This window comes from Lipotes vexillifer, unplaced genomic scaffold (assembly GCF_000442215.2).
Source record: "Lipotes vexillifer unplaced genomic scaffold, Lipotes_vexillifer_v1.1 scaffold408, whole genome shotgun sequence".
NCBI lineage: Eukaryota > Metazoa > Chordata > Mammalia > Artiodactyla > Lipotidae > Lipotes > Lipotes vexillifer.
Window position 1 is genome coordinate 4,577,466 of NW_006787469.1, and position 11,959 is coordinate 4,589,424.

Genomic DNA, 11,959 nt, shown 5'->3' on the forward strand with positions numbered 1-11,959 from the left:
CTCCCCTCCCCCAGCCACCCCTCAGGGGTGCTGGTCCTGGAGGTCCAGCCTTTAGTTTTGCTCCCCCTTCCCTCCTTCCCACTCCCTCAGGACTGCGCAGCTGGAGGGGGCCTCAGTGGGCAGAGGATCAGGCCCGGGATCTCAGCAGGATCCCAGGGGCCCAAGTGGGCAGCGGAAACCTGGCTACGCTCCCTTTTGACCCTCTGCCCTCCCAGTGGTTCCCCAATTTCCCCCTTCGGGTATGGGATCCCTTCCCCTCCCCCAGCCGCCCCTCAGGGGCGCCAGTCCGGTCCCCCTCCACTTCTCCTCCCCCTTCACTGCCCCCACGCCCCGCGTCCTACCTGGTCACTGGGGGTTCCTCCCCTCCCCTTAGGTGTCCATGGTCCCCCACCAGTGCCTGGTAGGTGCCCTAGTTGTGAGGAGACGCGAATTCCGCGTCCTCCTAGTACACCATCTTGACTCCGCCCTGGTCCTAGTGTTCTTGTCATTTAGGAAATTACAAGAGTTTCAGGAGCTCTATGTCAGGGATGGGGGTCAGAGGCAAATACTAGAACAAGAGATGGTCCTAGTGTTCTTATCATTTAGGAAATTACAAGGGTTTTATGTGCTCTGGGCCAGGAACCAGGGGCAGAGACCAATATATATCTAATATATATAGATCTATCTATCTATCTATCTTTTTTTCCCTATTCACATTGAGTTACTGTAAAACATTATTGTGAAGAAACATAGGCAACAACAATGAAATGGAAAACCATCCTTGAAAATGTCGTTACCCATGTGTTCAAGGAGAGTGTGAAAAGGAAAAAAAAAATGCTGATTGTTTTTATTTGTACAATTTCTACCTCCAAAGGGACAATTGGAGCTAAGAGAGATTCGGTAAATTGTTCTTTTTGGTACATTTTTATATAACAATAAGGTCAGAATGCTGAAGATGAAGGCCCATGAGGATAAAGCTCTTATAGCCACTCCCCAAACTTCAGCCTATTTAAATATTTCACCCATTTCACTAATACCTACCTTCACTTTCCCTGGGAGAATGTCTGTTTGATACCACCCAGTGACCTAATAGATGTCTATGTAGGTGGCTTGATTGTTTACAATTATGTTTTCTGGCAGTTATTTATTGTATAGGTGATTTTGGTTTATTTCAGTAGTCTACTAATTAGTACCTAAATACTCTGAGAAAATAATCTTTTACATAATGCACTTTGTTTTGATTCCCAACTCAACAACTGTCTGTGGCTGCTTTTTGTGTACTAAATGCCCAAGGCTGCTTCTCATGTCATCCACCCCAAGGTAGTTTTCACTGAGCCTTCCGTTTCTCTCATCTCTTCTGAATGCATGCAAAAATTCTATACTGACATATTTTTTGTTTTATTTTATTCCAAAAAATGTTCTTAGATTCCTACTGTATATCACATTAAGGATATGGGGGCTTTACTTTCTAAGATTTCTTTTATCTTCTCAAAATGTCTAGTATTGTACCCTCAACAGTGTTGACAGAAGTTACCTGTTGCCTCTCCAAAATTTGAAGGAAGCTCATGTGAAGCTGGGTCATCACGCACCTTGTACAATTCAGAACTATAAATTTAAAAGGCACAAAATGATATCAAGATGAAGAAATCCCAAGACTTAATCAGCTACCTCAAATCAGATATATCAGAGTTGAACATTTATATGACCTTTTCCATATATCACCACAGTAATCCTCAAGTGCTACTAAACTGCCTTTTTTGGTTCAGTTTTAAATTAATCAAAACAAGTGCTCCTGTAAAAACTTAGAACTCTGTAGAAAAAAAGTACAGAGTAAAAGTGAGGACTCCAATCTCACTTGCCTAAAGGTGACCACTATTAATAGTTTAGAATATATAATTTCAGATCATTTTCTATGTATTTATAGACATACACATATAATTAACACAAGTTTTACATATTATTCTACTTCTTTTTTAACATGCCAAGTACATTTTCGACAGTAGAGTTCATTCTTGTAAATGATTATGTGGTATTTTATAATGTGAGTATATTATAATTTATCTGTTTCTCTCTATAAATGGATATCAGTCATTGTAGATTTTGATTTTTCTGCTAGAAACAATGCTTTAATGAACATCTCTTTTTTTTTTTTTTTTTTTTGCGGTACGTGGGCCTCTCACTGCTGTGGCCTCTCCCATTGCGGAGCACAGGCTCCGGATGCGCAGGCTCAGCAGCCATGGCTCACGGGCCCAGCCACTCTGCGGCACGTGGGGTCTTCCCGGACCGGGGCACAAACCCGTGTCCCCTGCATCGGCAGGCGGACTCTCAACCACTGCGCCACCAGGGAAGCCCTAATGAACATCTTTGTACACTTATTTTGAGCTTAAAAGTGAAGAGTTCTCTTGGAAAGATTTATATTAATGAAATTACAAGGTCAAAGAGAATGAATATTTTAAATAATGAAAAATAATACCAAATTGTCTTCCAAAAATGCTCTTCCATTTTTTTAATCAATTATTTTCTCACCAATAGTGTATGGGAGTACCCTTTTCTCTATACCCTCACTCAAAGTGGATATTAACAATCTCTTTTAGATTAGCTCAGTGCTTTGTGACCACCTAGAGGGGTGGGATAAGGAGGGTGGGAGGCAAGCGCAAGAGGGAGCAGTGATATATGTATACATATAGATGATTCACTTTGTTATACAGCAGAAACTGACACAACATTGCAAAGCAGTTATACTCCAATAAAGATGTTTAAAAAAAAAAATCTCTTTTAATTTTTGCCAGTCTAGTACCACCCAACATGGTATCTTATTGCTGTTTTATTTTGCCTTTCTCTAATCATTAGGTTTAATTTTATTTGTTTCTTCAGTGAATTTCCTAATCCAACTGTTTCTCATTAATTTCTATATGCCTCTGTTTCCTTAGCTGTTCCCCTTAGCTGAATATTGTTGTGAAGTAACTGTTATGAAAATACTCATTTGTTAAACATTCTTCTGCGTGGGTCACTATCTTTTCTAAGAAAAATGATAAAAAAATAAAAATAAGCTGACTCTTAAAAAACGCTGGGGTTAGGGACACCAACCCACTCAGTAGAAAACCTGTGTATAACTTCACAGTCGGGCCTCCATATTGAAAGTTCCGCATCCACAGATTCAATCAACCTGATTGTGTAGTACTGTAGTATTTATTATTTTTAAAAATCCACTTATAAGTGGACTGACACAGTTCAAACCTGTGTTGTTCAAGGATCAAGTAGGGCTTTTCAAAATTTTCATTCCTGTATTTGATATTCTATTTTTGTTTATGTACTTTTAAAATTTGCTTTTTCTCCACTCACATGGCAACACTGTATACATTGTATTTCAATTAGTAATAACATTACATATACTTCAGGGAGAAATTCAGTGCAACTACATATGTTCTATTACTATAAAATGTACCTTTGTCCATAGTGTTCCCCTAGCATAGTTTCCCCAGCTCAAAGGTATTAAATAAAACCAGCATTATTTCAAAAGGTGTTATGAGACAGAAACATAACTTTATCCTCTATATTAGACCGGTAATATAGCATAACCCTCTCAATAAATACATATGGGCAGATGTTCCTGGAATCTTACATAAAAGTGTGGTACTATGTATATGGCCCAGAATTGCCAAAGCGATCCTGAGGAAAAAGAACAAAGCTGGGGCATAACCCTTCCAGACTTCAGACTATATTACAAGGTTACAGTAATCAAAACACTGTGGTACTGGCACAAAAACAGTCTTAGAGATCAATGGAACAGAATAGAGAGCACAGAAATAAACCCACACACCTATGGTCAATTAATCTATAACAAAGGAAGCAATAATATAAAATGGAGAAAGCAAGTGGTGCTGGGAAAGCTGGACAGCCTCATGTAATTCAATGAAATTAAAACAATCTCTCACACCATATACAAAAATAAACTCAGAATGGTTTAAAGACCTAAGTATAAGACATGACACCATAAAACTCCTAGAAGAGAACATAGGCAAAACATTCTCAGACATAAATAGTAGTAATATTTTTTTGATCAGTCTCCCAAGGCAAAAGAAATAAAAGCAAAAATAAACAAATGGAACCCAATCAAACTCAAAAGCTTTTTCACAGCAAAGGAAATCATCAACAAAACAAAAAGACAACCTACAGAATGAGAAAAAATATTTGCAAATGATGCAACCGACAAGGGCTTAATTTCCAAAATATAAAAACAGCTCATACAACTCAATATAAAAACAAACAAACAAACAACCTGATCAAAAAATTGGCAGAAGACCTAAATAGATGTTTCTCCAAAGAAGACATACACATGGCCAACGGGTATATGAACAGATGCTCAATTACATCACTAATTATTAGAGAAATGCAAATCAAAACCACAATGAAATATCACCTCACATCGGTCAGAATGGCCATCATCAAAAAGTCAACAAATAATAAATGCCAGAGAGGGTGTGGAGAAAAGGGAACCCTCCTATACTGTTAATGGGAATGTAAATTGATGCAGTCCCTATGGAAAACAGTATGGAGGTTCCTTAAAAAACTAAAAATAGAGCTACCATGTGATCCAGTAATCCCCCTCCAAGGCATATATCCAGAAAAGATGAAAACTCTAATTCAAAAAGATACATGCACCCCATTGTTCATAGCAGCATTATTTATAATAGCCAGGACATGGAAACAATCCAAGTGCCCATCAACAGGTGATTGGGGGCTTCGCTGGTGGTGCAGTGGTTGAGAATCCATCTGCCAATGCAGGGGACACAGGTTAGAGCCCTAGTCCAGGAAGATCCCACATGCTACGGAGCAACTAAGCCTGTGCACCACAACTACTGAGCCTGTGGTCTAGCGCCCATGAGCCACAGCTACTGAGCCTTTGCACCACAGCTACTGAAGCCCGCATGCCTAGAGCCCGTGCTCCACAACAAGAGAAGCCACTGCAATGAGAAGCCCATGCACCACAACAAAGATCCAATGCAGCCAAAAATAAATAAATTTTTTAAAAAAGTTATCCAAAAGATAAACTTAAAAAAACAAAAACAAAAACAAACCAGGTGATTGGCATAAGAAGATGTGATGTGTGTGTGTGTGTGTGTGTGTGTGTGTGTGTGTGTGTGTGTATATACAATGGAATATTACTCAGCCATAAAAAAGAATGAAATATTGCCATTTGCAGCAACATGAATGAACCTAGAGATTATTATACTGTATGGTATCACTTATACATGGAATCTAAAAATAATACAAATGACTCTATATACAAAACAGAAACAGACTCACAGACATAGAAAACAAACGGTTACTAAAGGGGAGAGGGAGGGAGGGAGGGACGAAGAGGAGTATGGGATTAACAGATTAAAAACTACTATACATAAAATAGATAAGCAACAAGGATTTACTGTATAGCACAGGAAATTATATGCAATATCTTGTAATAACCTATTCTGGAATATAATCTGAAAAAACAAAAACCAACTGAGTCACTTTGCTGTTCACCTGAAATTAACACAATATTGTTAATCAACTATACTTCAATTAAAAAAAAAGTGTGATACATTCTTCCTTGGTAGAGGACATGAAGATAATCATAATAGCTAATATATATTGGGTGCTCAAATTTCATCATGAGATAGGTAGTTATCATCTCCATTTTAGTTATGAGGAAATGAAACCACATAAGTTAAATAACTTGCTTGAGTAGGTCTTACAGCAAGAAAGTGGCAGAGCCTTGATTCAAACTCAGGCTAACTGGTTCAAGAGCTCTACTCACAGCCACACTGCTGGGCTTACATGAACAGTGTTTGGTTAAAATAGTAACATGGAAAAGGAACTATAAGAAGAAGGACATGGACAAGGAGAGAAAAGAAGGAAGTGAGGGGTAAGAGGACGAGAAAGAAAAAATAATAAAGCTGAAGGACAAAAAGAAGAAGGAGATAGGAAAGAAAGAAATGGGGAAAATTGCCCTCTGACCCTCTCATGCCATCAACCCAGTGGCCAACTAAACAGGGCTCACATCAGCACCAATGAAATGCACTGCATTGTGGGCTTGGTGTTCCTCATGCTCTCTAGCCTTTGGCTCAGCCACTCTTTCACCCACATCCAGGACATACTTCTTCATCTTGGGAACACTGTCCTGGCATCTCCCTTGCTGTGCTTCAAAGATTCACAAAAATTGTAGAGATGTGGATTCTTATAAAGAAAGATGGGATTGACTGTAGTCCATCATATGATTTGTGTTTTTAGGCGTAACACAAGCTGGTGGCCAAATATTTACAAAGTGTGCCCTTAAAAAATTCTAGAAAAAACATTGAGAAATTTGGATTTTGATTTCACATTCTCCCTGATTCATTAGACTCAATCTTGAGCACAGTAGAAAAGATAATGGGGATTATTCTCTGACAGTAGTTCTCAACTAGGGGTGGTTCTCCCCCTGCCCAGAGAACATTTGGTGATGTCCAGACACATTTTTGGTTATCACAACTGGGATGGGGGCAGGGGAAGGGATTATACCACTGACATCTAGTGGGAAGAGGCCAGGGATGCTACTAAGAACAGCCCCTTGCATTGAAGAACTATCCAGCTCAAAATGTCAACAGTACCAATGTTGAGAGCCCCTGGTAGGTAAGGCAACACTACCGAGGTCAGTTTAAAATTCCTCTCTGGCGGCATGGGAATTTGTCCCCTAAGGAAAATACAGAGGTAATTGGAACTTTTCTTTCCAGCCAAACTCTATCTTTTCCTTCCAACTCCTTCCTGTCTGGCCTAAGGCCAGGCCATTCATGGAAAAAAAAAAAAAAAAAATCGGTGCAAAACAGAAATAGTATAAAGGTCCAAGCCAAAATATTTGGGTGCAATTTCTTGCCAGAGTTTTCTACCTCAGGTCATGAAATATTTTGCAGAAGGATTTTGTGAATGATATTATTTGGGTGTTTCTTTATAAAGCCATGGATTTAAATGAAACTGAGCAGGTATTGTTGGGATAATAATAGAAGAAAAGAAAGGAAAACCTTTATTCTACTGAATCTATCTAAGGAATAATTATTACTCAGTAATTAGTATTACCCAAATACTAGGATATTTGGATGAATATTCCTTATCTTAAGATAACATACTTTACAGGTTTGATTAGTCCCTTTTTATGTGTTGATTAATGATAATGTGATATATTTAGAGAGTCTAAGAAAATGAGTATTTAATAATATATTTGAGATTTATATGCTATTTAAAATTTTATGTACCAGATACTCTGCTTAAACCTACGTACATTGTCTCATGTAAACCTCATATACCCATTTAGCAGATGTAGAAACTGAAGTCTCAAAAAGTTGAACTTATCTGCCCAAACTTACAGCTAGTAAGAAGTATATCAGAATTTGAATTCATGTTCTCTGACTCCGACCAAATCTAGCATTATTTTACAACATGATTCTCCTTATCTCATTATACCTGCTCCCAAGATCATTCAAAGAATGAACTATAGCCCTATTGGTAATGTTTAAATACAGCATCAAATAAATCAATGTAAAAATTATATATATATATATATATAATATATATAATTTTATATATATGTGTGTGTGTGTGTATGTGTGTGTGTGTGTGTGTATATATATATATATGTTATGTTCATTATAAAACACTCCAAAATAAAATTTTAAAAATAGATGAGATTAAAAAACAAGTGAAAGTAACAGTTATAAAATTGTATTCCTGTATCCCAGTGGATCATCATTTGTATACTTCCTGGGGTTTTCTCACCACTTTGGAGACCACTAGAGCAATGGGGTCAGTTCTTCTTTGCTATATGTGTTAACTAAGAGACGTGGTCTATTAGTGCATCTTCAGAGACTCCATTTAGAAATGACTTTTTGTCAGATCAATATTAGATACCAAACCCAGTTCAGATCTACGTTTAAAACCAAGTGACACAACTTGAAAATAACAGGAGAATAGTACGTTCATTCATGAGAGAAGAACATGAAGAGTATGGCGGGAAGGGGACTTCTGCCCCATTATCATCACCAAAATAAAAGTACAGTGTGAACTGTTGGTGGAAATGTAAATTGGTGCAGCCACTGTGGAAAACGGTCTGGAGGTTTCTCAAAAACTAAAAATAGAGCTACCATATGATCCAGCAATTCCACTCCTGGGTATATATCTGAAAAAAACAAAAACACTAATTTGAAAAGATACATGCACCCCAGTGTTCATAGCAGCTTATTTACAATAGCCAAGACATGGAAGTAAACTAAGTGTCTATCAACAGATAAATGGATAAAGAAAATGTCATATATATATATACATATATATATACACACACACACACACACATATATGTATAAACACACACACATATACACAATGGAATACTACTTAGCCATAAAAAAGGAATGAAATTTTGCCATTTGTGGCAACATGGATGGACTTGGAGGGCATTTTGCTCAGTGAAATAAGTCAGACAGAGAAAGACAAATACTGAATGTTAGCACTTATAGGTGGAATCTAAAAAATACAACAAGCTAGTGAATATAACAAAAAAGAAGCAGGCTCACAGATACAGAGACCAAACTCATGGATACCAGTGGGGAGAGGGAAGGAGGGAGAGGCAATATAGGAGCAGGGGACTAAGAGGTACAAACTATTCGGCATAAAATAAGCTACAAGAATATTTTGAACAATACGGGGAATATAGCCCATATTTTATAATAACTATAAATAGAGTATAATCTTTAAAAATTGTGAATCACTATATTGTACACCTGTAAATTATATAATATTGTACATCAACTGTACTTCAATTAAAAAATATATATGTATATATATGGAGAGAGAGAGAGTATGGCAAAGCAGATCCACAGCACACAATATCAAAAGCTTCCCAACACTTCATAACGAAGAACTTTATCTCAGAGTCCCAAGGAAATATGCTTATAGTTCTTCTCCAGTGCTTCTTCTATAATAATCACTCAATAAAGTACATACTAGGGTCACTCAGTGAAAATGTAAAACTATTCTACTACAGAGGAAGGAAATCTTGGGGACATGAATTATATGCAAGAAGGCAAATTCTAAACATACCATTTAGTTACTTTATTTAATTTGACTTAAGATGTCACTAAAGCGTCTATAATTTTCTCCACTTTCACTTCTTACCAATACCCGTGCTTCTACACTCTGTGCACACAGAACCCTGTATTAGGCCTGGGATTAAGGTCAGGTAAACAAAACATCAAAATTTTAAATTATCACAGAGAAGTTTGTTTTTTAGCTTTCTTGGGATTGTGGAAATAATATCCATTCTGTCTTGTTTCTCCATGACTTACCTTCACATTTAGGCAAGACAAGACTTCATTTAATTCCCTGATGTCTGAGTGAAAATATTCCTTTGATCCCCACTCCAGGAAATCTCCCATCAGCAGAAGATCTTCTTGTTTTCATGTCTGCTCTGGTTAAATTGCTTCCTGTCAAAGTATAATGTTCCTATCTGGCTATGCTACAGGCATCATAGTCCTTAGAATCTTCAACTTTTTAGAAATGAAAGAGATATCAGAATATATTGGATATAATTTTTCATCTCAATTAATAGATGATTTAATAGCTACATGTCCTATTTAATTTTTAAAAATGGGGAATTTAATGTGAGAATTCTCAGGCATCTAATTACATAAAGGACGAGAATGCACTGGGCCTCAGGGTCGTGGATTTAAAAGTTGTTTCTGTCATTCTGCTGTACTTCTGTGTCTGCTTCTTTTTTCTGTCTATTGGCTATTTCTACCACTCATATCAAATTGAGGAATCTGGCCACAAACCAGATGTAGGTTTGTAGACTCTCAATTGCATCAGTTTCGGCCACCAAAAGGAGGCTGATATTAATTTTTTGGTTCCAGTTCTGAAATTCCTTGTGAAAAAAACTAATATGGGGGGGCTTCCCTTGGTGGCGCAGTGGTTGAGAGTCCGCCTGCCGATGCAGGGAACACGGGTTCGTGCCCCGGTCCGGGAGGATCCCACATGCCGCGGAGCGGCTGGGCCCGTGAGCCATGGCCGCTGAGTCTGCGCGTCCGGAGCCTGTGCTCCGCAGCGGGAGAGGCCACAAGAGTGAGAGGCCCGCGTACCGCAAAAAAAAAAACTAACACACCATTGTAAAGCATTTGTACTCCAATAAAGATGAAAAAAAAAAAAAAAAAAAAAAAAAACTAATATGGGCCCCACTGGATCAATCAACATTATCCATGGGCAGGGTTGGAGTTTATAAATTTGGTGATTAGTAGTGTGGTGCCATTGTAACCATATAGATGATGGAGTTGAAGAGGGTATGTGGCAGAATAAAGTGTCTGTATCTACCATGAAATACTTTAATCCAAGCCTTACATGATGAAAATGTAAGATGATGAAAATGAGGCTCAGAAAAGTAGGTGGACCAAGGCTAGTAAGAGAGCTAGAAGTGGATTCCAGGTTTCCTGAGTGCCAGGCTTGTGTTCTCTTATTCAACAGACATTTACCAAGCATTCACTACGTGCCAGAACTGCTGCTTTCAGGTGATCAGGGTGGTTACAACAGTGAACAGCCATGGAAGTTCTTGTCCTCACTCTACTGCTTCTTAGATCAAACAGATTGTCTTCTGATCACCCTTCTTCTAAGGAGCCTAGTTTTTTGTTTTTGTTTTTTTAAATCACTGCCCCTAATCTTCCTGATTGAAAACTCAAGAAAATATCCCATTCTCTCTGCCTCGTCATTGCTTTCCCACATGCCAATTGATTCTGATATTAGCTTTTCTAAAATCCACACAAAGAGTGATTGCTCTGAGACACACCCAGTCATAAGACACATGTTTAACATACACAAGGCTTTCAAAGGGGTAGATGTTTTCATCATATAGCAGGCACATTGTAAGTAGAGAGAAAAAAACACCTTTAGCTAGTAATTACAATGTCCCATTTACTACTTTTTCTCAAGGGAGGAACATTTATATGTACAATTGCAAATTCTTTGGGAATGCCAAGAAGGAAAGAATATATAGGAATAGACAGTACCTCGAGTCTTGGTTTGTAGTCAGACATCACACTTGCCATTTGCCAGCTCTGTGACCTTCAGAAGTTCACTTAACTTCTCTGTGCCTTAGTTTTCTGATTTATAAAATAAGAACGGGGACTAGATAATCTCTATTGAAATTATTTATAATTTCTAATCTTACTATGTTCTGAAAAAGACTGGAGAAGACAATGAAAAATAAAATCCATTCCAGTTTCAAAATTCCACACTTTCACGATAGCAAGTGGTTTCCCTCTGCTTTGAAAAGGTGAAATAGTGCTTGCATTTTACTGTTTCTACACAGATCCTAAATGATCTAATTTATGTTAATTAATTCAGCCAGATTTATTTGAAAACAAGATGACTTTGTTTCCCAGTGCTAGCATTATAATGGATTGCTGCTGTGATTTTTAAAAATATCTATTTAGGTAGCCAAAAACATCTCACACTGGTGTTACATGGAAAAATACCATCCCTCCAAATGATTTCTTTTGCCCCTTCCCATGTTAGAAGGCTAAGATGTGGTATGAATATATAATTCATACCACAGAGTTCTCCACACATTTCATTCCATGAAAATCTAAGAAAAGAGCAATGGAGAGGAAAGGCATTTCATTTTTGTTCACTGGATGTCTCCAGTATGCCTACCTGATTAGTTTTTTTAGGCCTGCTTTAATTTCTTTATTACCTAGACACATAGGTCAGTACATATTTTTTGGTCCAATATCGGAACATTTTCTTATTAAATGCTATTTAAAAAAATGATCTTGGATCCAGCATTTCCACACTGCCTTGCATTCCCTTGACTACTGGAGATGGCTGTGCCTTGATGGGCCCTGGAAGGGACAGCATGTGAAATGTGCCAGTTCCCAGAAACAGCATACAGTCTCTGTGGCCGGATTCTGGATAGGCATTCCTGGAAGCA